Raw genomic sequence first — 26,489 nt, 5'->3', positions numbered from 1 at the left:
GGGCAATGAGGACTCTAGAAGAACTGGGGAAGGGAGATTCCAGATTAGATCACTGAAGCTCAGTACTTTTTGGTTATAGGGAGCTCCTGAGTGGGGAGCTAGCCCCTTGCCCCTGCATTTATTCCAGAAAATATATTCACAAAAATGAATTAATACTCCCATTTCCATTTCCACTGCCTAAGTGAGCTAAAGAATTTTCCAATCCAAAATCAGAAGTGAATGAGAAAAGGAAATGAGTGGAAAGGAAATTTTAAAAGGTTTGAAAATATGAGCCCCAATACACTATTTCTTAAACTTTTGCATCCACATTTGCCAGTTCATTAACTTCAGGTATGGAAAGTAGCCTCTGTGGTATTTATAATGCTTTCTTTCCTATACCTGTCACAATCTGTAATAATCATGTACCTTCTTCTAGAACATGACTCTTCAAATATAAGATCTGAATTTTATTCAAATTTGTATCTTAAGTGTCATTATTGACACAATGTAATGGGTACAGGATTGTTTAGTTGAATTGGATTCACTGGATTAAGTTAATACTGGTAAATGTCACTACCCAGTTAGCCAGGACTAAGAGCTTTTACTAGGCTAAACAAAGACACTGGCTGACCCTATGACTAGGTATTCTATAAAAGGATGGTTGGCTAGGTGATTTTAATTAAAGCTGATATTTGATTTTTCAAAGAATAATAATGAATAGTTAACCAATTCCACATTTGCTTTCAACCCCAAAGAGAACTGGGTATGTATTATGCAGTCATTTTCAACATTCCAATACTCTCCCTTTTCCATAGCATTAAATAAGCTAGTCCAACAGAGACTATTTATAAATAGTTTGCTTTAAAAGCACATCTATCTTGCACATCAAAGTTACAGGTGCTGTGTATTAGGGAGTCATTGACCTCTAAATATTTCCAGAGCACTTGACACTCAGCACCCGTTTTCTTGGTGCAATAGCATATGGTACACTAAAAGAAAAAAAATGATAATTTCAAGGTTAAAGCATAATAAAACAAACAGGAATGTTAACACAATCAAAGAACTAAACAAAGGCACTTAACGAAAGAGTTAAGAAGAAATCTTGGGAGGCAGATGAAGTGGCCTGTGTCATGATTAAGAGATGGGTTCAAAGATGGATCTCTGGCTCAGGAGAGAGGATTCACATTAGGTGTTCTGTGTACTGATGTGTGGGGCTCACCCCAGAGACTGCTACTCTGGACAATATTCTGGAAAGAGCAGACTTGAGAAAACCATGTGCCATTTAGTGTGAGAACAAAGAGAAAGAGAGGAGAAATAATGCAGAAATGCTGTTAGTGTAACTGGTAAAACCTCAAAAAGGGAGGAGCACAGGGCCAATTCAATGACACAAAGAGAGAGTTTCCTCTGGTAACCATTGCCCAAAAGTAAACAATGCTATAGAGTGGAACACAATTCATTCGTAAGCCCCAGGGATCAAAAGCATCAATGGTAATCCTTGGTGTAAAGGGATGTTATGTGATTCTTATCTGCCTCTCCTCATTCCCTCACTACATACACACACACACATACACACACACACTGTTTCTCTCAGGACTAGTTGGCTATTATGAATCAAATACAACAATTGTTCATTATAATTAGCTTAGTTAAAGTTGTTCAACAATTGAACTATCTAGAAAATTCTTCAAAATCTGGACAATATACAAATCCCCGGGTGAATGCCATGCCTTCAAATGCCATACCAAATTCTTGAGCCACTTCCTTTGATATAACAAAATTCTTCCATGTTTTATTATTTCATTTACAAGTAATAAAGGTGTGAATCAGGATCATTTTCTTGAGCATGTGAAACATATCTGTCTACAAAATCATGGGTAGTATTGACAGCATAAAAACTCTCTACATACGGATTAGCAGATGAAATAATTAGCATTATTTCTGGGAATAGCTTGTTTTGTCTTTTTGAAATTATTATTTATTCTTCATTAGAGTAACAAATGCACATAAAATGCGCTAAAGGTTTATAACATAATACTTGTTGGCTCTTACTTTTTTCTGTTACCTAACCTCGTCCCCCAAAAAGCTTTCATTTCTTTTGACTGCTGCTTCTTGTATTTATCTCAATATGTAAAAATAATTAGCTTCTACTGCTATTTCTTCAATCATCAATTTTAGATATTGCCAATAGATTTTTGTTAAGGTAATTAAATCCATCCTGCTTCCAGTCAAACCCACAAATATGTACACATATACACATCCTCCCCATATAGTTGTAACATTTTTAAATTAAAAATCAGAATTTAAAGTTATTTAATATGACTTTGTTGAATATACCATGATTACATTTCTTTTTTCTTACATTTTTCCCCCTGGAATTAGTAATTGCCTCTCTCCCCTATTTTATCAGGTTTTGTTTGTGTGTGTTAGTCATTACTACATTATTCAAATGTTCCAACAAGATCTCTCAAACAGCTATTAGTGAATTTTTCAGGTGATTAAACAGAATACCTTTTTTTTCCCCAGTCTATGGCTGTCATTGGAAGACCTTTGCTTTGCAGCTCTCTTTCCTCATGCTCTAGTTTGTTCTACATGCTTTTCTAGGTCTCCTGCATCGTTTTCAGACTGGGACTCCATTGCTCTATTGCTTAGGATCCTCTGTCTGCTGAAATGTTCTCATTCTTGGCTCACTCCTCTGTTTTACAGAAGCATATCACACAGTAGCTTCCTAAGAGGAGGATCAAAAGACATAAATTTTAAGAACATGTATTCCTGAAAATGAACTTACTTTCTTCTCATATGCTTTTGATAATTTGCCTTAGTAGAGCTGAAAATGGTTTCCCTCAGAATTTCCTTCCCAATTCTATAATTTCTAATACTTTTTATAGAGAAATTTGATGATACTTTTATTCTGTTCCATTGCATTTGATAAAATTTTGGCTTTTAGGGTTTTCCCTTCTTCTTTGATGTCTTTAAATTGCCAGATTCAGATGAATATATTTTTTATGCATCATGCTTGGCACTAAGTGGGCTGTTTTGTTCTGAAAATATATGCTTTTCAACTCTGGAAAATGTTCATATTGTATTTATTTGATATGCTTTCCCCTTCAATATTTTTTGGTTGCTCTTTATAGGTGGAACTCCTGGAATAATCCTCTTGTTCTTTTCTCACCGATTTTGTTTTTTCACCTTTTTGCTCCACTTTCTGGGGGATTTTTTTGGCTTTATCTTTCAATCCTTATTTTGAATTTTATTTATCTTATGTTTTAATTTCCCAAAACTACTGTTCTCTGAATGTTTCTTTTTCATATCTATTCCTGTTTTATAGCTGCAGCTCCCTTCATGTCTCTGAAGAAATTAAATATGTGTTTTAGAAATTTCCTTCTATTCCATGCATTGTGTCTATTTACTGTAGGCTCTTGCATCAGTTAGGGTTCTCTAGAGAAACATATCAACAGGAGATATCTGTAAATTTGCGATGTTCATGCAACTGAGGACAACTTTTCAATGGAAGAGTCCAAAATCCATAGGGCATGCTGTGAAGCAGGCCGCCACGATGAAGAATCTGGACAAACTACAGGAGAGGCATGCTGGCTAAAGAAGCCGTGAAAAAAGTTTCTCTTCTTCCTTGAAAGGATTCAACAGATTGGATTATCTCATCAGCAGGAGGCATTCATTTGTTGATCACAAATGTGATCAGCCACAGAGGCAATCAACTAACTGATGATTTAATAAACCAGCCTTCCAGTTTATCAGCCAGCCACAAAATCAGCTTGCAGCAATGATCAGGCCAGTGCTTGCCTAATCAGACAATTGGGCTTTACCACTTGGCCAAGTTGACACCAGAACCTAATCACAGCCGTTTTGTTTGTTTTCTCTCATTCTTATTTCTTTACCTCACAGAGGATCCCAGACTATAGCCTGTTTAAGATGCAAATACAAATGTGGTATGTCTCTCACCTGCGTGTTCAAATTATATACATGTCACGAATGATAGGAGGCAAAAAATGAAAATAAATGAAAAGGGCTAGGAAGGAGAGGTTTAGAGGAAAGTTTGTGTCACTGAGTCATGTGGTTGTGTGGGTCTTCAAATTTCCCTCTTTATCTAGCTATTACTTGTTCACACTCATAAACATGAAACTCATTTATAAGTTAAAAAGCCAAAACACAGATTGTTACAGAAATTCAGTGGTTGATATAAGAAAAATAGAACCGTCTAGCTGCACCACTAATACTATAACTAAAAAATGCTAAAACAAACAAAACAACAATAAAAAGACTCATGATGTCTGGAAGGGTTATTTTCCAACATATCTAGGGGACTTTTTGTTATTGTTGTGGTTGATGTCTATGCCACATCCACTTTTGTTTTCATTTCAATTCTGAGACAACGGTGGGGGTTTTTTTTTTATAAACACCAAAATAAACAAATGAACAAACAAAACACTAGGGTAAATATGAAAAAGTATAATATAAGAACATGAAATTTAAACTGAAAATTGAATTTATGGCATCAGGTAGCATCTTTCTACATGTTGTTGAAGATTACCAGTAGTGTAAAGCTCAAAATATTGATTCCAGCCAGTGACAAATATGAAGATTTCAACATGCCACACCTTTATTTACTGCAGATTTAGAGACATTTGAAGCATATCCCATTCAGAATTCATTCAAATCCTACTGTGAGATTGCTCTGGCACCTGCCAGGATAGCTCAGGGAACTCTGTCCCTTCTGATGCACTGTCAAAGCAATTCCATACAGATCACAGCCTCAGAAATGGTCCTGATGAAGAAAGAGTTAATAATTGTGTGCAGTAATCGCTTTTCAAAAGACAGATGTGATTTAAACTGCATTCAAGTGCATAACCAGATTGAAATTAAGGTAAAAAAGAAAAAGAAATATCATCCATCCTTCAAATAATCCACAACAGATTAAATCACTTTTCATTCACTTTCATGCTTCCTTTTGCAAGTACACTCACTCAATCTCTTTTTTCTTCTCTTGTTCTTATTATTGTATACCTCCTCTTCTTCCTTTTTCCTTTTGCTACATTTTTCTTATCTGTTACTTTGTCCTGTTTTCTGTTTCTGTCTCTCCTGCCCTCTACTTCTGTTCTTAGTTTATCTTCCTTTTACATTCACTCAGTAGCTGCCATAACATGAATATGTAGATTTGGAGTGTATGTGTGTTAGTGGGTTGTGTTGCCTATGCATTTAAATGTGTTATACTCATTGAAAACCAGCAAATTGTTTTCTTTTATAAAATGAAAAATTTTGTAATTCAAACTTCTTGTTCCCTCAGCCTTTTAAAGACTAAAACATAACTCATTTAATTAATTTAAAACTCTACATGATGCTGAATTACACTGCTTGACTTATTAGTGGTTAATGTAGAATAATTCTTTCTCTCTCCTGACTTAGAATAATTTACAAGTTCTCATGGTCAAAAATTATATGATCAGTTCTATCATATAGAACAATGCAGATTATATAGCTTATTTCATTTAATAGCTGTTTAAAAGACTGCTATATAAAAAATAATTATTGCCACATTCATCGCAGTTCTTCTACTCTTTAAAATAAGATGGAGGGATGACTGCATAGAGGGGAATTTTCTATGGGCTTTTTATAATAGAAAGGGACATTCTCTTTCCCTAAAATATTAATATTGCTATCATGGAAAACCAGAAGTGTTACTTCATAAAATAGGTCAGGGAATTTGTTCTTCCTGAAATGCTCTTTGTTCATTCACTCCATTTAAAATTCTGTTCAAACATATCAGGGAAGTTTTCCCATGCACCCATGTGAACAGAAGTCACTATTCCCTCCCCACTTATTATATTTCATGCATTGGCAATCCTAACTTAATTTCATGAGAGAATCACTATCTTCTCTCAGTTTTTACATCCATTGCTTAGGCTTCTTCCAAAAATTGGCTCTTTCTGAGAGTAGTTTAGACCAATGCTTCTCAAATGTTAATGTACAACCAAATCACTTGGAGATCTTATTAAAATTAAGATTCTTATTCAGTAAGTCTGAGGTGAGACCCAAAAGTCTGTATTTTAATGATATCCCAGGTAAAGCCAATATGGCTGACCCATGAACCACACTTTTAATAGCAAGGGTATATATACTAGAACGATAGGTATGTATGAGCCAGTGCCAGATTCCTAGACAATTAGGCTGTAACAGTCAAGAGTTGACTGAGAATGCCTACAAATCACCTCATGTCTTTTCTACAGAAAGCTCTATTTCTAGCTGGAAGTTATCAATAACTAGATTCACTATCCTGGTTTAGGTAAGATAACATAGAAAAACATGTTTATAAAGTATATAGTTCTAAACCACTATAAATATATCATAGTTAATATCAGAACTGAACTTAGGAAAGCTCAAAAAAGCCAAAGAACAAAAACAAAATTACTTTTACCTCAGAAATATGGCTATATCTGAGGTGTGAGGTAAGGCTTAAATTCCATATTGCAAGTATGGAAAATCTGATAATAAATGTAACTTATTTACAAAGTAGATTTCTACAATGTAGAACTTTATTTATTGACCTTTTGTTTAGTCAAGTTAGGCCAAAGAAAAATGTATCTAAAGGAAACAGAACAGAAAACGTTGAGTCAACAGCCTCTGCCTTAGGATCAGAACTTTCTCATGTGTTACTGGCTCATTATTGATGAAAGTTTGGAATTTCTCATTTTTCTTTTCCTGAACTTCACATATATATTCTATTAATATCTACTCTATATGTTTTGCTGTAAGACTCTCTAGACTTTTAACTGTTGACTTTTCCACTGAACTTTGGTGTCCTTTTATGTATTACATAATGCCATATTCAAACGTAACATTTAACGTTATTGCTTAATTTACTCATCCTCAAAGTCACCCTATACCCCATATTCTGATTCTAGTCTTAATTTACAGCCTTATTTTTCAGAACTCTTTGTATTCTCTTTATTTTAACCAACCTAAAGTGCTTCTGAATTTCTGATTATGTGTAACAGATTGAATTATAACCCCCTAAAACACATTCTTAATCTTAATCTGCATTCCTTTGAGTATGAGCCATTGTAAATAGGATCTCTTGGAAATGTTTTTTAGTTAAGGAGTAGCCAAACTGAATGAGGGTGTGCCTTAATCTAATTACTGGTATGCTTTATAAGCAGAAGAAATTCAGGCAGTTAGAAAGAAAACCACAGGGAGGAGTCAAGCTGGAATGAACAAAACCCAGAAGAGAAAAGAGAGGACTTCAATACATGACAGGAAAGTCAAAGAATTTAAGGATTACTGGCCAGTCAGAACCTACCAATCCTGGAAGGAAGCAAGTCTTCTAGCCCTGAAACCATGAGCCAATATATTCCTGTTAATACAACCTAATTTTAGCACAATATTTTAAGTAAACTGAGTGTGAGTATGGTTGAGGGCAGAGGGCTGGAAATATGTATGATGCCAGAAGGAAAGAGGATAAAGACTGGGATTGTATAATTTAGCAATGCCTAGAGTAAGCAATGATGGTGATTAAATGTACAAATATAAGGATGTTTTTACATCATGGAGAAAAAAATGTCAACATTGCAAGTGTTGAAAATGGGATGGAAAATGGAAAAATATAATCAATGCATACTAGGGTCTATAATTAACAGTAAGATTGCAATATGTTTCCATTACATGTAACAAAAGCATTATGCCAAAGCTAAAGGTAAAGAAGCAGGGGATATGGAGGAGGGGTCCAGGATTCTTTGTGGAAGAAATGGAAATGCCCTCATAGAGACTATGGTGGTGAAGGCATGGCTATATGAATAAACCAGGAACCACTGATTTTTTTACTTAGGTTAAGTCATATGACGTGCGAATAAAACTTTTAAAAATGAACTGAGAATAAATACAAGGCAGGAGAAAATGTGGAGAGAGAGATGTACCCAGTCACTGTTGGTAGGGAAGTAGGGAAATGCAGTCCCTCCGGAGGGCAGTGAGGTGGCACCACAGGAGGTAAGGGGTGAGTTTGCCATTTGAAACTGCAACCATATAGTCAGATGTACTCTTGGAGAAACTAAGAGCAAGGGCGCAAATAGACATTTGCACACTGGTGTTTATGGCAGCAGTGATCACAATTTGCAATGGACGGAGGTGACCTAAGGGTACATCAACTGAAGAACGGAAGGGGGAATGATGATGTAAACATACAGTGGATTATTGAGCAGCTACAAGAAAGAATGAAGTCGTGAAGCATGCAAATAGGTGAATGAAACTTAAAAACAGTAGGTTGAATGAAATAAGTCAGAAACAAAAAGACAAATTTATTATGCCTCACTGGTATGGACTAACTACAATGGGCAATCTCTGAGAACTGAATTCAAGAGCATAGGTTATCAGGTGAAGGCCTATTGTAAAGGTTTCTAGACTGTAAGCTTTTATAGCAGTCACACCTATTCCAGAGCTGTAATTGTTATTTCTAAATTCTGAGATGCTGAACTCTTTGTATATAATCTGGTCATTTCCTGGAACCTCAGGTATTTGTGTAACACCTGAGACTCAGAGCTAGAGTTCTGAAGCTATAAAAGTCAACATACAACAACTGTTGAAAACACTGAAAAAAGTGATCAGATTTCAATTAGAGAGATATGAATGAAGCTGATCTGGGTAGGACTAAAGTAAAGCAGACTAAAGGGTAAGGGATAATATTGACTGTATTTTGAATCTTCAACTTCTGTGTGTGACCAAAGGAAGAGATGTTTATGTGGTGCAAAATTTTTATTTTCAATAGCACACTATCTAATTTTACTTGTGTGGTCAGCTTACTTGAACATCATAATTACACGGAACCTTGAATAGGAATGACAACTTGTTGGTTTATACAGGTTGGTGGAGTGCCCTGATACAACCCAGAGTAATCTGGGCAGAAGTTAAAAAAGTATTTTCAAAGAACCCTTGAGGGACTGGGGAAAAAAGTAGAAATATTAAACTTCCCCACCTAAGGCAGATCTGACATTCTTACAAGCATTGAGGGCTGCTAATTTGTTGGGCCAGGCCCTTAATGTTGGGGCTTGCCCTTATGAAACTTATTCCTGCAAAAGATAGGCTAAGGGGTGGGCCATGGTGGGTCAACAGACAAAGTTCTCACCTGCCACACTGGGGACTGGAATTCAATTCCCGGTGCTGCCCACGCAAAAAAAAAAAAAAAAAAAAACAGAGAGAGGCTAAGCCTACTTATGATTATGACTATGAGTCATACCCAGAGAGCCTCTTTTGCTGCTCAGATATGGCCAATCTCTCCAAGCCAACTCTACAGGTGAGCTTACTGCTCTCTGCCCTACTGGGACATGATTCCCAGGTTATTCTTATGCAGTATACAGATATTTCCTTTCAGTTTTTGGTGTATTAGAGGAGCTAGAGGGAAATAACTGAAACTGTTAAACTGTAATCTAATAGACCTGATTCGCAAAGATGATTGAATAATTATAGATCTTTTAAGGTATGACCATGTGACTGTGAAAATCTTGTTACTGATAACTCCCTTTATCCAATGCATGGATAGATGAGTAAGGAAAAAAAGATAAAAAATAAATAAATAATATCGTTGGGGGGTATGGGATGTTTTGGTGTCCTTTTTCACTTTTAATTTTTATTGGAGTTATGAAAATGTTCAAATGTTGACTGTGGTGATGAATACACAGCTATATGATAATACTGTGAACCACTAATTGTACAATTTGGAAGATGATGTGGTTATACAGTATGTGAATATATATCTCAATATAATTGCATTAACAAAAGACAACTCATTTTGTATTTGTCTTAGCTGGCTGGAAACTAATACGCGAAATGTTTGTTTGCTGTCTTCTTTTGTTAGTGCTGTTCCTGATGCTTAGAATGCTATTCCTCATATCTACCATCAAAACTAGCTACTATTAAGACATCTATCAATCGACTGTATTGCGTTTTTTTTCATGGGTCTTGTCAAATCCTGCCATGGATTTTAGTTATTTTTATGTGGCACGAGGCAAATAGATATACAGGTCAGAATGTCAGGGCTCGAATCCCAGCTTTGCCAGTCAAGCCATGTGTAATCATTAGCATGTTATTTGTGCCTCAATCTCCTCATTTTCAAAATGAGGATAATAATCCTGCATAAGGTTTTGTGAGGATTAGGTAAATTAATAAATGTAACACATCTAGGTTGCTAGCACATAGTGTTATATAAATGTGTTTCCCACTTATTATCATTACAGATATATATATATATAAATCTATATACATATATAGATTGATTATAAACTCAATAAGAGTTTGAATAATATTTTATTAGTCTATATATCCATAGCCCCTGAAACAGAACTTTATTCTAAATATAAACTCAGTAACTATTTGTTGAGTTGGAATAGATTTAAATGAAAATTTTCTGGTTTTGTATTTCTAGTTGCCACCTTGGCTTAATCTATTAAAAATCCTAGTGACATATGGGCTTATTCTCCAAGAGCATAACTGCTGGAATCATGCTTTCAGATTCTTGCTGCTCATACAGATAAGAAATGTCTCAATATTTTTGTCAAGTCGAATTTAGCAGCATTTAAACAAAATTCTTACTAGTTTTCTTACATCAGAAATAACTAACAACAATTTTCCTAAATAACGAGTAATTCCCAAGAAATTTCTATTTTGTATCTCTTATTCTCAAACATATGTTGTTTGAAAGAACCACCTCATTAACAACCCAACAGTAGTCAGTAACTACATTAGTATTTCTCAATGAAATGACTTATTAAACAATATCTTAATGATGCTTGTATTTCTTTACAACTCTAATATAATGGTAAAGTGCACTGACTGAGCTTATCATGGCAGCCTGGATTAAAAGCCCAGTTTTCCCATGCTTTGACAGTGGGACCTTACTTACTAACTTCTGCAGACCACATGTTAAATGAAAATCATCAAAATCCACATTTAGACCTGCATGTCAAGTGAAAATAATCCCACAAAAGTTGTTCCAGAAGTCAATGGAGTCATATATGTAAAATATAGCAAATACAGCACATAGCACAAGTCAGGTTTTTAATTTTTTGCTTCCAAAGTAGTTTCACATTCCTTATCCTATCTGAATTTTCCTAAGAGCACTTTGTAGTGGCAATGTAAGGAAAGTGATATTAGGATCCTCCAGTACTGTATATGAATATATAATACTGAAGAGAAGCCCTAAATGTCAAACTCTAAGGGCTGAAGATGCTTCCTTGTGAATTATTAACATATCATATTATTGCTTATTGACACAGGTGAAACTGCCTTGTAATTTTTTCAGTCTAACTATTTTAATTTAAAATGTCTTTCTAGTGTGCTAAAATGTCTAAGGGCAGTAAATAAACAAAGTACTATGCTCTAAAAAGAAACACCTATAGAGACAAAAATCTCCTGCCAATTTGTTCTCTAGCATGCATATCAACTGACATGTATTATGCCTATTATCTATTGCCACATAACATGCCAATGGTTGATAAATATTAGTGAATTGATATGTCTTGAAACCAGTATCCTTATACACTCACAGGCCCCTACAAGCAGACACTTCTTTCAAACACAGAATATGAGTACCTAAAGCAGTGTGGAAGCTACAATTTAATTAATTACAACACAACTTCTTTAAAACTTTTCCCAGAAAATCTATTTTTGAAATTGCTAATGTGAGGATAATATAAATTAGATATCCATCTTTTATTGAATTTTGGTCTGATTTTTAATAATGCTTTTATGAAATATGGTTCTAAAAGGAAACATTTATAACCACATTTCATAGAATTCTTTGTATACAATATATCAAATAAAATAGCTATTTGAAAGCAATAATCAATCATCTGATTACTCAAGATATGCTTATTGGTCATTTCTTATAAAATATTATATTTAATTTTTTAACCACATGAATAGTATAGGATCATTTCTCTCTCTCTCTCTCTCTTATAATGGAAAATAAAACAAGTTATTATTCATGCTTCCTTCTATTCCTGTATAATGCATCTTCTACATGTATTGCGAAGCCAAAACCTGACATGAAAGTTTATGACAGAGTGAGACTGTAAAAATGTATTTTTTATTTGAGACAATTTTGCTATAAAAGCACATTTCAGTCCTTTAAAATAACAGTCGACAAGATTTACTGTATCAAATGTAAGTTTCACACTTCAGTCAGTGGTAGATTTCAAACAAATCCCAGCAGCTGAGCTGAAATTGGCTCCTAAAATCTTCCTTAGTTTGTTCCCAGATGAACTCTATTTTTTTTTTCACTTAAAAAATCACACTTATCATTCAGCCCACAAATTCTTTGGTTTGCATTTATCCATTTTATTATCCTTTTCTTATTGACAGAAACAGGAACCAAGCCAGTGCTACATTAATCCAGAAACTAAAAATAAGTATGCAATATTGTAAATATTAATGCAAGGAGGCAGATCTAATTTTTTTCCCATCCCAACCTATTTTCCATTTGAACCAATTTGTAGAAAATATATTTAAAAATCAGAAACTTAATATCAACCAATTGCCAACTCATTGACCTATAAATTTGTCTTTGATTGCAATGCACTTCTGCTGTAACAGGGAGAATACAAATGGGTGCTTGAAATTGCAGATCCCTTGGGGAGGGTGTAATCACAAGTTGACGATGCAGTCGGGCCCTTTCATGTCGGGAGTGAAAATTGGAGGACATCTAGCTGGTTTATGAGTCCCGAGAGAAGGGAGAAATAGATGTTGATAACCATAACACCTCGCTCTGTGGGGAACATGTCTAGTTATTGGCAAGAAATTCAAGCTTAATGTTCCCTAGATAACCTTCTCTTCTCTTTTCCCTCTTTCTGTCTTTTACTTTCTTGTTCTCTAAGTAGATAAAAGTAAATTTAAAGTTTATATGCACAAAAAGAAAAGGAAACAAAGAAAATCCCCACAAATTTGGCCTTAGATTTGTTTTTAGCTGTCAGGAGTATCGAGCCTTAATATCCATTTGTTTTGCAAGTTTATCTTTAATTATTACCAATATTTATGTAATGTTTTTAGGTTTCCAAACAGCTTTTGCATATAACATATTTGCACAATGAAACATTATTTTTGAGGCAGGAATGTTATCCCTAGCACACAGATCACAAAGATGAGCCTAGAGGAAATTATGTGACCAAACTCCCCAACATAGAAATTAAAATTCACTTTTTCAGAATTCAAAGCCCAGTGCACTTTTGCTTATACTAAATTGATACTTTCATCTTTGAAATGTCTATTAATTTCTGTAAAAAAAATTAAATTAGGCATCCTATGTTTAGCTTACTTAAAAGAATATATAGAGTAAATGAGGCTATATTTAGTAAAGTTAAGTAAACAGCTCTATATGCAAAATAAATAAATAAATAAACAGAAGACTGACCCCAAGTACTCTCAGACATCCTCTTTTCTTGAAATGTAAAGAACTGGGATATATTTAAAGATGGCAAGTGAAAAACACTTATACTTAGCTATTTTTTCTATATCTTTTGTTCTTGTCATTTGTTCGCGCTTTGGGTAAAATATGGGACTCAAACTGTTGCTAGTTTGATTTTTTTTTTTTTTGTATGGTGTATGGCAGGGACACATTTCATTATTTTTCCATGTGAGTATCCCATTATTGCAGCACCACTTGTTGAATTGTTGTTTGTTTTTTGGGGGGTGGTGGAGTGCATGGACCAGGGATCACACCCAGGTCTCCCACATGGCAGGTGAGAATTCTACCATGATCTACCCCTGCACCCCCTGCTGATTGTTTTTAATAACCTCAAACTGGTAACTACCCAAATAACTATAAGCAATAGAATGGGTTAACAGATTGTGTTTTGTACACACAAGAGGAAAACATATAGCAATGAAAAAGAACAATTTTTTTTGTACAACAATATGGATGAATTTCATTAATATAATATATATAATACAATTTTGAGAAAAAAGGCCAGACAATATAAAACATACTGTATTACTACATTTACATGAAATACAGTACAGTAAAATAGGGTTAAAAGTTAGAGATGAGAAGTGGTCACCCTTGAGGGAGGTTAATATCTGGGAGTTGAAGCTTCAGTTGGTTAAACACATGTAACTCTCTGGAACATATCTTCCCAAGCAGTTGACTTTAAACTCAATATGAATACCAGGGATTTGCTCACCAATTCTATGAAAGAGCTTACATATATGAGCAAACAGTAGTTATACCTAGGTCTCAATACTGAGGTGTCAGCTCATATCAATCTAAATTGAACATGCTCAACTTGTTTGATCTTTTAAAGTGGGAGGCTTCTTAGTACAGTAAAAAAAAAAAAAACAGAACTGACAACCTAGATCATGACATACATTCTAAATTGATAATCGAATATAAATATTTTAGACTAGAGGAAATTCTTATGTAGGATTTTTAACCATCCTAAACTTAACCTTATTAACCTTCCTTAAGTCCCTAAAACTCATTGTTAAATACTGTCTTTTACAACTTTGGAAATGAAGGATTAACTTTTGATAATAGAAGGCCCAGATAAGAAATTGACTTACCCCAAATCACAGAACTGAGACCAAAGCTTGGAGCTCAGTATTACCAGAATGATAGTACTTTACTTTTCATTAAATCAGTAAAAATATCACAAAATAAAATGATGATGATGATGATGTTTGTGTATAGGCTACCCTAATGGCCAAATTTAAGAAAAGAATTGATAAATTTTCCGTGCTGTTTCACTCCTTAAATTGGTTACTCAGCCCCATGATGGGTGGCCCAAGTAGTATTAGGTACTGCAATTACATCAGTAACTAGTATAAACTATACATATTCTTCGGTTTTAAATCTTTTTTTTTTTAATTTGCACACTTAAGATTGTAAAACATAAGGCAAGAGATACCACTTTGGAGAATTTTTCATCATATAGCCTTTTGCTCCCAGGAAGTACTTATTTCATTTTAATAGACATTTCTATAAATATATATGTGTGTAGGTCTCTCATGCCTGAAATGAATTTTCAAGACTCACTGTCTTTATGCTAAGTATTCAGCACTCCAAAAACTCCTGCTTCTGAAAGTGTGTATAGGCCAGGAATGAAGTGTTCTATTTTTATAATGAAATGCAGATTTCCTATTAAAAAGTAAAACTTTCATTTCCTAAGTTATAAAGGACATTATTTGAGTTTTGGTGAATTAATTTAGGAAGCAAAAGAAGTCCTATTTAAGAATTCTCTCTAATCTGAAGTATTTACATTTGGTTATAAATTTGAACATTATTATTAATGTTTAATACTCAGGTCTTGGGGTGTGGGTCAAATAAATATTGGTAGCTCATATTATATAATTATTGTATTACTTTCAACTACATTTGGTCTCGTAGTTACTTATATAATTTCAGGTATCGATTATGAAAATATGTGAATGCCAGGCTATCTTTTGTCTCTATGCCTCAATAATACAGTTTTTTAATTCTCTCTCTTCCTTAAAGCAAAAAACAGAATGGACACAAAATTTAGTTTTTAAAAATCTACTCATCAAATGTATCGAGGTGATTGTCATGCAAATTAGGGCATTGAGGACCTAGGGTCTTCAATATTTCTTTGAAAAGTCTGTAGGATCCATGTCGATTCCATCTATAAGAAGATAGTAAACGCCATAAGGGCCTTCTCCGTGTCTCTTTCATAAAACATAATAACCCTATCAACTAGCACAAAGCCTAGCACAAAACAGGTGATTAAAAATAAGTGAACACAGGAAGTATGGGAGGTATGAACTCCCCACCTCTCAGCCAGCACTGATCTGTAATATCGTAGACCCTGCTCTCAATATTATAGGTAAGTCAAGCACAGTCATTCTGAAATTAAATGTCTCAGAAAATTTCTAATGTCCCAAACTATGGTTTCACTCGAAATTCCACTTTTAAGTTTCATTCACTTAGCTAAAACTTTTATTCTTTTTAAAATATAAAACCAAACAAATATACACCTAGAAGTTTAGTAACACTTGAAGCTATTTTACGTTATCTATACTCATGACAATTGAGTGTCAGTTTTTTTATTTTTAATTTTTATTCTTTTGGAGAGTGAGGTTTTAATTGGAATGAGTGGGTCATTCTGTGGTCTCTGCATACCTGTGGTGGGCTGAAAAAACTCAAGTCACTAGGATGAGTTTAGATGAGTGAAAAACATGAGGAAAATCTAATCAGATTTAACACTTACTTATGGGAGACTCATTGCTAAAAACATAGAGATAATCTGGTTATCTCCAGCATTTTGGGGGTACAAAAGATAAGATATGAAATACACTTGACTTAAGTTAAACACCAAGTCAGTCATTGGCAAAATTAGAGTTGGAGGCAAGGGGGGTGGGGGATACCTAATTTCTGATTTGTTTCCTTTCCCTTCAGAACTTTGAAGTCTTATTTAAAAAGTGAGTCCTAATTCAAAGTCAACTGAATCCTAAAACATTTTGGAGACTGAGAAGTATCTTAAAGAAATCTGAACAAATTCCCAGTCTCTGTAACTTTGTATTGTATATATAAACTACATAGGCTCCCCTAGAGGGACTTAAATTGCCAAACATGTAAACTGTGATTGACTAATGGTGGAATTTTAATAGCAGCTGGTTTAAAAATACTCACCACTTTCAAGGTTGGAAATATGGTGTTAAATAAACTCTCTGAAGTAACCACTGGGATGTATGATGGTGAGGTAAAAAGCTGTACTGCTGAAAGTCTAAAGGAAACTTCATTCCTTCTAATTCAAAGTCATACACAATAACAAAATTTTGCTTATATAATAATTATGTACACCACATGCAGCAGTGGGGTGCTGAGGTCAGCAGAGCTGAGAATAAGTATATCGGGCAGGTAGGTTTAATTCTGTACAATACCCTCCTCTCGCCCAAATATCAGGTTATATCCACTATTTTTAACAGAGGCACAAAAATTTAGCAATATGCTGAAATAATTCTACAGTTGGGATTAAGGCATAAATAGGCAGTTATGGAAATCAAACCTTCTGTGATAAATGACAGAAGCAAACTTTTCAAGGTGACCAATAATTCTGCTAGCAGAAATAGATCATAAATAGAGACAGTCCGGCAACAAAATCCATATCATGGGAGAGAAGTGTGTTACCAGACGCAGCTAAGTGCTATTTTGTAAAATGACCTTAACCCAATCACCTTTACATCTAGTATGTACCAAAAGATGGGACAGCTATATGTGGAATCAAGCAGTTGTCTCATTAAATCTGTACTATTCCAGAACTAAGCAACTCGGTTCTAGGACATTTTTAACAAAGCACAATAGGAAGGAAAGATCTAGCTTTGAAGATGATTCCCAAACTCTATAATAATTGAAAAAGCACTGGACAGCATCAGTGATGCAGGGTAGCAGAGAAGCCCGGATTGCTATCTTGGAACAAAGAATCAAAGGACAGGAGCTCCCCTCCAATATAAGAAAGTCCGTCGTGACATCCAGAAAACAGTTTGAGAGGGCAGGAGTATTTCTTCATACTCGGGTAATTTCTTGAGAGTTTTATATAGCAAAATAATCTATTAAAAATTAATTTTCATCTTGTGTTCTAAACTCATAAAAATGTATGAATTGAATGCAATTTTTAACATACAAATATTCTCGTACAAAATTTTTGGAGGCTCTGTTTCAGCAGAGCTGATGAAAAAGAAATGTATGAAATGAGTTTCTCCATGGAACTCTACCCCAACTCTTTTCATTCTAGGGGTACAATCAACCCATGTTTCCTTATTCTCAGCTCTCTATATAATAAGGGGAGTAGTAAACACCCTTCATTTTGCATTTCTAAGAAGATATTTCCTGGACAAGGGGCCAGGCTGAAAAAACATGCCCTGGACCAGGGGTCAATGCTGTGTATGGAGATCAAGGCCACTCAGAGAATCTAGAGGAGGGGAACAGTGCATTGCAATCAGGTCATGTTGATATGCACGTGCCAACAGTTAAATTTTCAGCATTTTTTTGAGCTGGTTGCGAAACACAACCATTACTAAAAATTAAATCATGTGAATTTCCTTTATATAACTTTATATAAATGTTCCTTTATATGATTTATATTTCATTAAAAACGAACTTAACGGATACGGAAAATTCATCATTTCCTTACTATTTTACTATATTATTATTATTATCTATGCTCTTGACACTATTCACTTCTAGTGAACTGATGTGATGGAAATGCTATACAAAAATGTGCTACTGTCCATTTCTTCCCAGCTCCATATTCAGGGAAGTCAAGTTGATAACTTAAAATTGGCCATGGTGGGAATACTCGTACCACAAAAATCATTAAACACTATAATCAGGACTTTATTTTCAGTGATCCAGTTGCTAACATTGACCAGCACACAAGCAGGTGGAAGCTGTGAGAGTCAAGGTATTATGTGAGAGGGAGGCAAACTGATCCAAAGTGAGTGTGAGACTTCTGAGGAGTAAAAGGAAGACAATGACTACAGCTTGATATAGTAGCCATGGCATAGCAGAATTTCAAAATGGGATAGCTCAAAACAAAAAAAGGGATGGCTTAGCCATGTCTATAGGGAATGGATCCTAAATCATGATGTTTTAGAATCCTTCACATGTTTGAAGGGACCATTCCTGTCTAATCAAAGAGTGATGCTATGGGTGACCTTCACAGCTGAGGACCAAGATGCCCCACTTTTTCTGGTACAGAAGCACTGATTTCTTCTACAAACTAACAGAAGAGAAGGGGTTTTCAACAATTGGCTGATACTGTACATTTGCCAAACTAGGTGGCAAACTTTATTTGTAGGGAAAAATACTTGAAATTTGTGATATTACTTTGATGCCTGGTGTTATGCAAGAATTCATACTTGTTACATCATGGGAAAATCTGTAGGGAAAAATCACATATAGTAGTACTATATTGCAAATCAATGTCGATATGTCATATTTGTTTCTAGGTTTCACATAGAGCAAATATTTGAGATATTTAGATTTTGCAGACAAAAAGTATAACTTACATTTCAAATGCATGTAGCTAATTCTAGGACCTATTATGTTTCAGAGTTATAATTTCCCCCATCTCTTAGATATTGTGAAGGTGAAAGATGATTTTAGATGTGACATTGGGAGGAGATTTTATGGAGGGCAACATATGGCCCCTCCCAAGGTCCCTATTACTTGGTGGAGACATTACAGTTAGTCAGTGCAGCTAATACACTAGTAAAATCAAGATATTAAAGTTATTGGGAATCTGTTGGTACCCAGTAATTAGAGTCATGAGAAAAAATTTCCTATCATTGTCTCCTTTAGGATCTAATTAGGAAAATGAAATCATTTTACATGCTAAAATAAAAGTAATTTAACGAAGGGAATTGGTTTTTATGTCACAGAACAGCTGAAAAACCAAATAAGGGATGATGAGACAACCCAGAGATTGTCAACAATAGGAAGCCATCACCTTCTAGGTTGGGGGGCCAAAAGTGATGTCACTAAAACCCAGAGGTCAGGATCTATTGGCTGAAAGGCTTGTGAGGGAGAAAGCTAGAGCCCCACGGTTAACGAAACCACTGCTGGAATACCTCCAAGGCAGACATGGAGGCATAAAAATGCTCATGTTTCTCCCTTCCTCTTGTCACCTAGTAAAACATAGGGTTTCCACTGGTTAATCCAGCCATGAGCCAGCCGTCAGTGGGCCATGGGATAGCTTTCAATGGTCAGCAAAGCAAGAGAAGAAAAAGGAATAGATCTGAGGGGAACACAGGTATAGGACTAAGAAATCTACAAAATATATGTATGTAACTACTGCCCCTGATGTCCATTAATGTTAGGACTGAGGAAAAAAAAAAAGAGTTTTTTTCTTTGTCCATATATATTATCTGAAGGAGCATTTAATTACTTAATTAGATATTAATACACTACTAATTATTCATACCATTTATTCAATTGTTATTTGCCCCTCAAATGCACACAAGATGGCCTAAATATAGAGTATCTTTTTAAAAGATTCATATTTTCTATTATTCTAAACCTCTCTATTAATACTTATATTATCGAAGACACTAAAAAATGGACAATTATACTTATTTGATGGTAAACCCATTCTTTTCACTTCACTGTATTTCAGATAGGTTAAGAACCATGAAATAGTCAAAAGAGCAGAACAAAGAAGAAAAAGAACAAGAGTATTCCACGGAGTACTGTATGGAACCATGTTGAATAAAGAGTTGGCTGTCTTTGTAAATTGGTTTTGTTATTCAACAAGTTATCCTTGCATTCTTCAAAACAGCTTGATGTAACATGTCAATATTATTACTAATTCTCTGTCATACTCTTTACTACCGCAAAAATAAAAGACTTGTCAGAAAATATATCATATTAGGCATGACTTGGTTTTACTTCCTAAACTTACTTCAGTTTTATACAGATTCTCTTTATAAAGATGTTCTTAGACTCCTTTTGGTATCTAAATTTGCACCATGTGTTATGGGCTGAATTATGTCCCACAAAAAAGATATGTTGCAGTCTTAACCTTTGGTAGCTATAAATGTAACTTGATTTGGAAAGTGGATTATTGCAAATGGAATGAGTTTAGTTAAAATGAGGACATAAATAGGGTAACGTGGTCCTTAATGCAATATGACTGATGTCCTCAGAAGCAGGGGAGAGGAGACACAGGGAAGATAGATATATGATAGAGACATATACGGAGTTATTTTAGAGCCAAGGATTGCTCACAACTGCCAGAAGCTAGGAAAGAGGTATATGGAACAGATTCTTCTCTACAAATTCAGAGGGATTATGGCCCTTCTATCACCTTTATTTCAGACTTCTAGCCTCTAGATACGTGAGACAAAAAATTTCTGTTGCTTTAAGCCATTCAGTTTGTGTCGTTTTTTTTGTTGTCTGCTTTCCCTTCTGACAATTTATTTCATCGGGAATGTGTTCTTGTGCTTACATACAAAAACAGAGTTTCTTAAGGCTATCTAATATGCTTGCTTTCCATGTGCTTAGCCACACCTACAATTAAGTACTTCAAGTATACACATTTGTTCTAGTAAATCAATAACAAAAAATATAAACAAGCCTTATAGTATTCAAATAACTTTCAATTTTCTTAAATAGTCTTGGTTTAAACTCTTAAAGAGTATAAAAATATTAAAGAAATCAGGCACAAGTATTTCCCAGTAGAATCTCTCCATTCACATTAAATTCTCAGTTTATGAGTAAAAAGCAAGTCAACCAGGAAATTGATCATAGATGACACCATGTTTCTTTTCAAGGTGCCTGCTTTGAAGCCATACTTCTGCTGACCACTTAAAAAACTGTCCTAGACAGCAGGTAGAGTACTCGCCTGCCATGATGGAGACCCAGGTTCGATTCCTGGTTCCTGCCCATGCAAAAAAAAAAAATGTCCTTGAGTTATTTTATGATTTGGGACATTAGTGCTGGAAGGGAGAGTCACTATTCTATGATTAAATTCACATATTTTTCTGCATCCGACTCTTTAGGATTTATTATTAAGCTACTCTGAATTTTGATCCTGTAGTATTCAGGGCAGTACATTACAACATACCAATATTACTATTCTCCTGCTCTGACATTCTTCATTGATTGACAGATGAAGGAGAGGAAAGGCAGTCACCATTAACTGAGAGTAAATGAAACTGTAATACAAAAATTCAGGATTATTTGAGTGAATGAATTGCCTGGCACAGTGTTCTTCTATTAAGGGTGGGGAAATATAAAATTCTGTACTGACACCACTACTCTATTTATACAGGTCTACTGGGACAATTTGTTTTGATTTGTGTTCTTCATTTCAGTTAGACAGTTGTTTTGACAAATTTTTCATTTTGATGCACGGAATAATATACCCCTTAATTTTCATTAATGCATGTAAAAACAAACATTCATCATATTAGATTGGAACGCTTGAGAAAGTTTACCCCAGAACTAGGAAGAAATATAATAATGCCTTCCATAGATATGGAAGTCATATGTCCTAGGTTTCAGGGGTTCTACCAATTTCAACTATTTAGCCATATGCCTTGGTTTTAGTTTCAGAAATGTGGGGTTACTAATCCCATAGGAAAAGAAATGTGTGAAATCTTGTTGCAAATAATTGTATATAATTCCAAAATTCACACAATAGAATCAGGGTTGCTATTTTGTCACGAAACAAATTTTACCAAGTATCTTATTCGTTTGGAGATTTTGCAATGTCACCCTATTGGGATATTATTCTAAAAGTTTTTCAGGCAAAAATATTTCAAATATATTCATGAGAAACCCAATTTATTTACAGATTTATTCTCCAATAGTTATAGTTATCCTGACAGAATATTTCCCTATGCCCCAGCTCACGACTCTTCTTTCTAGTACACTTGGAAATTAGTGGCATAGGTTAGGAAGAGAGGCAATTTTTACACAGTTGTTACTTAATAACACTGATTTTATAATGAGTTTTCTTCCCTGGTTAGCTAATTCATTATGGCAAAGATGGTTAGATGCAACTCTTTGGAAATTATAAGGAAATTCAGGAGGAGTCTACATTCCATTCACCAATCTGTGTCCTCATCCAAGGTAAAATTGGGTCTTCTCATAGTTAACCTATTTTTATTTATGATTTTCAATCTTAAAGTAATTAGTCTGTGAGAACCAGAATATTGTGGTAGAAAAAAGCTAGAAGAGATGGGGAAAAGTAAACACAGAATTCTGAGAGAGATGAGACAGAATTTTTAAAAATGATGTATAAAGACTTCTGCCGCCAACCCATGTCAGCTCACTCTTGAAAAATCAAAAAAAATTACAACAACATCTATTTACAGGCATCAGAAAGATACTGAGGAAGCCACAATCTAAATTTTTAAATCTTGGAAAGGAAGAAAAGTGAAGTAAAACCAATGCTCTGAACATGGTTTTCTCATTAGGGCATTTGGAAATTCTTAATGAAGAAGAGTCTGAGAAGTCTGGCAGAATATAGCTCTTTAGAAACAGATGAGCCAAAAGATCTTTGGGTAGTATCACAGGGATGAGGAGACAAAAGCTAGAATTCAGGGGTAATAAGGCAATGAGAATATTAGGGACCAAGGTCCCAGAGAGAAAAGAGGTTCAGAGAATTGAGCTGGACTCTCAATAACAGTGTTCCCTTGATAAATTTTGCAATTAGATAGACAGGGAAAGATGCTAAGAAGTCAAGCAAAGTGAACAGAATGGGAAAGCAAAACTTCAGTAAGCTCATAATGTTGACAAGATAAAGTTGAGATTTATGACACACCAAAGAGAAGTGGTCCCATGAAAAGCATAGGTCATTGAAGGCTTCTACCTAGCAGGGGTAGTAATAAAACGGATCTAAGTTGAGCTTTGCAAAGAAAAAAAATGATCAACACATTTCTTCAATGACTGAGGTAATTTTCCCTTCTGCTCTCTTCCAGAGGATAGGGAATCCTCTCTGAAAGAAAATACTATCATCCAGATGTGCTACAACTTTTCATATCCCAAGTCCAGCATTCATTTAAGAACCATGAATAACACTGAAATACAGGAATAAGAATAAACAAAGACAAGAAAATTAGACCCACAGGGGCCAAAATACTAAAGTTATCAGGCATATATTTTAATAAATATGATTAATAAATTTGAGAAAATAGATGATGAGATGGAGAATTTCACCAGAAAACTACAACCTACAAAACAATTGAAGTAGCATGTTAGAATTGCAAAATACACTACCTAAATCAAAAACTCAGTAGTGGATTGGGCATTGCTAAAGAGATGATTAGTGAACTGGAAGATAGATTAGTAAATTATTTCAACTAAATCATGAAGTTAAAAAAAAATAACAGAAAGTAAAGATAAAAGCATTTGAGACAAATGGGCAAGGTATATTAAGGACAACAGAAAAAGACAAATAAGGGGGTAAATGTAAATGAATATTTACACAAAAGCATAAAATTAAAAAATGCGAAAAATTAGAACATATTAAAGCAAATAAAGAGGAGGGATGGAGTAAAAGTAATTTAAGTTTGTAGAATTTTCTGAGGAGCAAAAAAGTGCTACTTGATTAATCCAAAAGGAAGAAAAAAGAGCAAAAGGAATATAAAATAGGTACATCAAATATAAAACACATAGTAATATGACCTTTAAATAAATACATTAATTGTGAAAAAAGTTCAATTAAATGGCAAAGACTGCCAAAACAAATTTTAAAACCTAAGTCCATGCCATTTACAAAAGACAGGAGTTGTAACTGAATATAAGCTATCAGAAAGGTTCAAAATGGAAGGATGGAAAAATTGTATCATGAGAACATTAAATAAAGCTGATGAATCTTTACTATTATCAAAGTAAGACTTGAAAGCAATAAGCATTACTATAGATAAGGCAGGATATTTCATACGTAATGAACAAACTGCCAATCTACAAGAGAGACGTTATTGATCTAAATTTTATGAATGATATAAAGGAAAATTTCTGAATGTTAAAAGTAGAAATAGACAGGTGATTCAGTGATAGAATGCTCGCCTTTCATGCGGGAGACCCAGGTTCGATTTCCGGACCATGCACCGCCCCCCCCAAAAAAAGAAGATATAGATATATCTATTTTAACTAGATGATTAACTAACAGAACAAGAAAAAATAATCAGCAAATTATAGTAAATCTAATCACCAGCATTAACAAATTTCTCCTAAAATTTACATAGAACATTGCACCAACTAGGACAAAATGCATATATTATACATATTGTTTCAAGTTCATCATAGCACAATAATAAAAATTGATCATATGCTGGTTTTAAAGTAAGTTTCAGCACATTTCAAAAGCTTATACTAAATGAAAATTAAGAACCATTAAGGGAGTAAAAAGGCAATCCACAATGTAGAAGAAGTTGTTCACAACAGATATAATACAAAGGTCTCTTATACAGAGGATAAAATGAATGCCCAGATATTATTAAGCAAAAGAACTCACAATAAAAAAAATGGACAATAAGCTTGAAAAGGACTTCACAAAAGTAGACATCTAAATGGCAAACAGACATATGAAGTGGCTCAGCCTCTTAAGCCATCACAGAAATGTAAATTAAAATAACAGTGATATGCCAGTGTATGCTGTATCTGTAGTATATGTAGTATACAAGTATTAGTTGAAAAAAAATGTAGAACTGGAACTCAGATATACTCCTGGTGGGAATGAAATCAGGTATACTACCTTTGAAAGCTATTTGACTGAACCTAAAGATGAACTTAAGCACAATCGGTGACCCAGCAAATTCACTACTCAATATGCATCTTACAGAGAGAGGCCTAGATATTTTCACCAGAAAGCCTGTACAAAAATTTTAGAAAAGCACTATTTATAAAAAGAGGAAACAGAATATAACTCAAATATCCTTAAACATAAAATAGATAAAGCAATTGTGGTTTATTAATGCAATGGAATTTTGTAGCAATGAGACCAAAAGACAACTACATGCAATAACATAGATCTAAATCACAAACATAACTGATTCTATTTATATAAAGTTCAAAAACAAGCAAGCCAGGGGGAGGTGGGGTGGGTGCAAGGGTAGTTCAGTGGTAGAACTGGAGACCTGGGTTCAATTCCTGGTCCATGCACTTCCCAAAAACTAAACAAACAAAAAAATTCAACAAATGTTGCTACAATAACGGGGTACTGGAAGAATAACGAAACATGACCCTACCACACAACATACACACATACACAAAAAAAGGCAAGGCTCTTAGATGATGATAGAAGTTAGGACCTGAGAACAGCAGGAAGCAAGCAGTAAGGACAGAGGGGTGGCTTCCAAACCAGGCCAGCAGAAACAGTGAATATCAAAGACCAAGAAGTGCCACCAAGGAAAATCTTTTAATGGATAAAGGGATGGAGAAGTGAAAATATATTCAAGAGTTGGCACCACAATTTCTCTTAGGAATGACTTACTTTGTTGAGGAAAAACACCTTAATAAGTGCTACATGAAGAAGGTGAGCATCTTCTTAATTCCCAGGAGGGTCTTGGCATTAGGACCGAGTAATGAAGAAGCATTTAGATCACCCATATTCCACTAGTAATCCAGCAAGGAGCGGATGAGAAATACACAGGAAAAATAGAGGGGAAAAATGAAGGGAAATGTGTTGGCTGGATTATGCTACTGCACAGTAAAATTCAGGTCTGTCTGTCCTTCAAATCTGAAGTAGAATCCATGTGTTCCTAATTCCTTTAGGTGAGTGGAGTTTCTTTTTAGAACCTGAAAATGGGGTCCAGTTTTCATTCTGGGCTACTGCAGTGCAGAATTGAGTGATAATGCTTAAAGTTTCCCATCTGGCAGAGAAGGCCATGAATCACCATCTAGGAAAAGTAAGGAAAACAGAAAAGAAACTTGAGCCTACTGAAGGTACTGAGAGGCCTTTCAGGAGTCAAATATCATCGTGAATATTGCCCCTTAATGACCCTTTTATGATCCCTTTTTCTCTCTCCCGTGCTCTTCCCTACCCCCACTGGGGCCTGAA

The 26,489-nt window shown here is 34.7% G+C and overlaps 1 long non-coding RNA gene across 9 annotated transcripts in view; it reads right to left on the bottom strand.

Moving 5' to 3' along the window:
* LOC143673679 (uncharacterized) overlaps positions 1-26,489 on the bottom strand; it is a 207,466-nt gene that overhangs the window by 122,122 nt on the left and 58,855 nt on the right. For 5 of the 9 annotated variants that reach the window (XR_013170514.1, XR_013170510.1, XR_013170509.1 and 2 more), the window contains one exon: positions 4,593-4,759. The exons of the other annotated variants lie outside the window; for them this stretch is intronic. This is a non-coding gene — a long non-coding RNA (uncharacterized LOC143673679). The remainder of the gene's footprint in view (positions 1-4,592; positions 4,760-26,489) is intronic. 9 annotated transcript variants of the gene reach the window in all.

Source organism: Tamandua tetradactyla, chromosome 2, assembly GCF_023851605.1.
Source record: "Tamandua tetradactyla isolate mTamTet1 chromosome 2, mTamTet1.pri, whole genome shotgun sequence".
Classification (NCBI taxonomy): Eukaryota; Metazoa; Chordata; class Mammalia; order Pilosa; family Myrmecophagidae; genus Tamandua; species Tamandua tetradactyla.
This window is presented reverse-complemented; position numbering and strand designations above follow the sequence as displayed.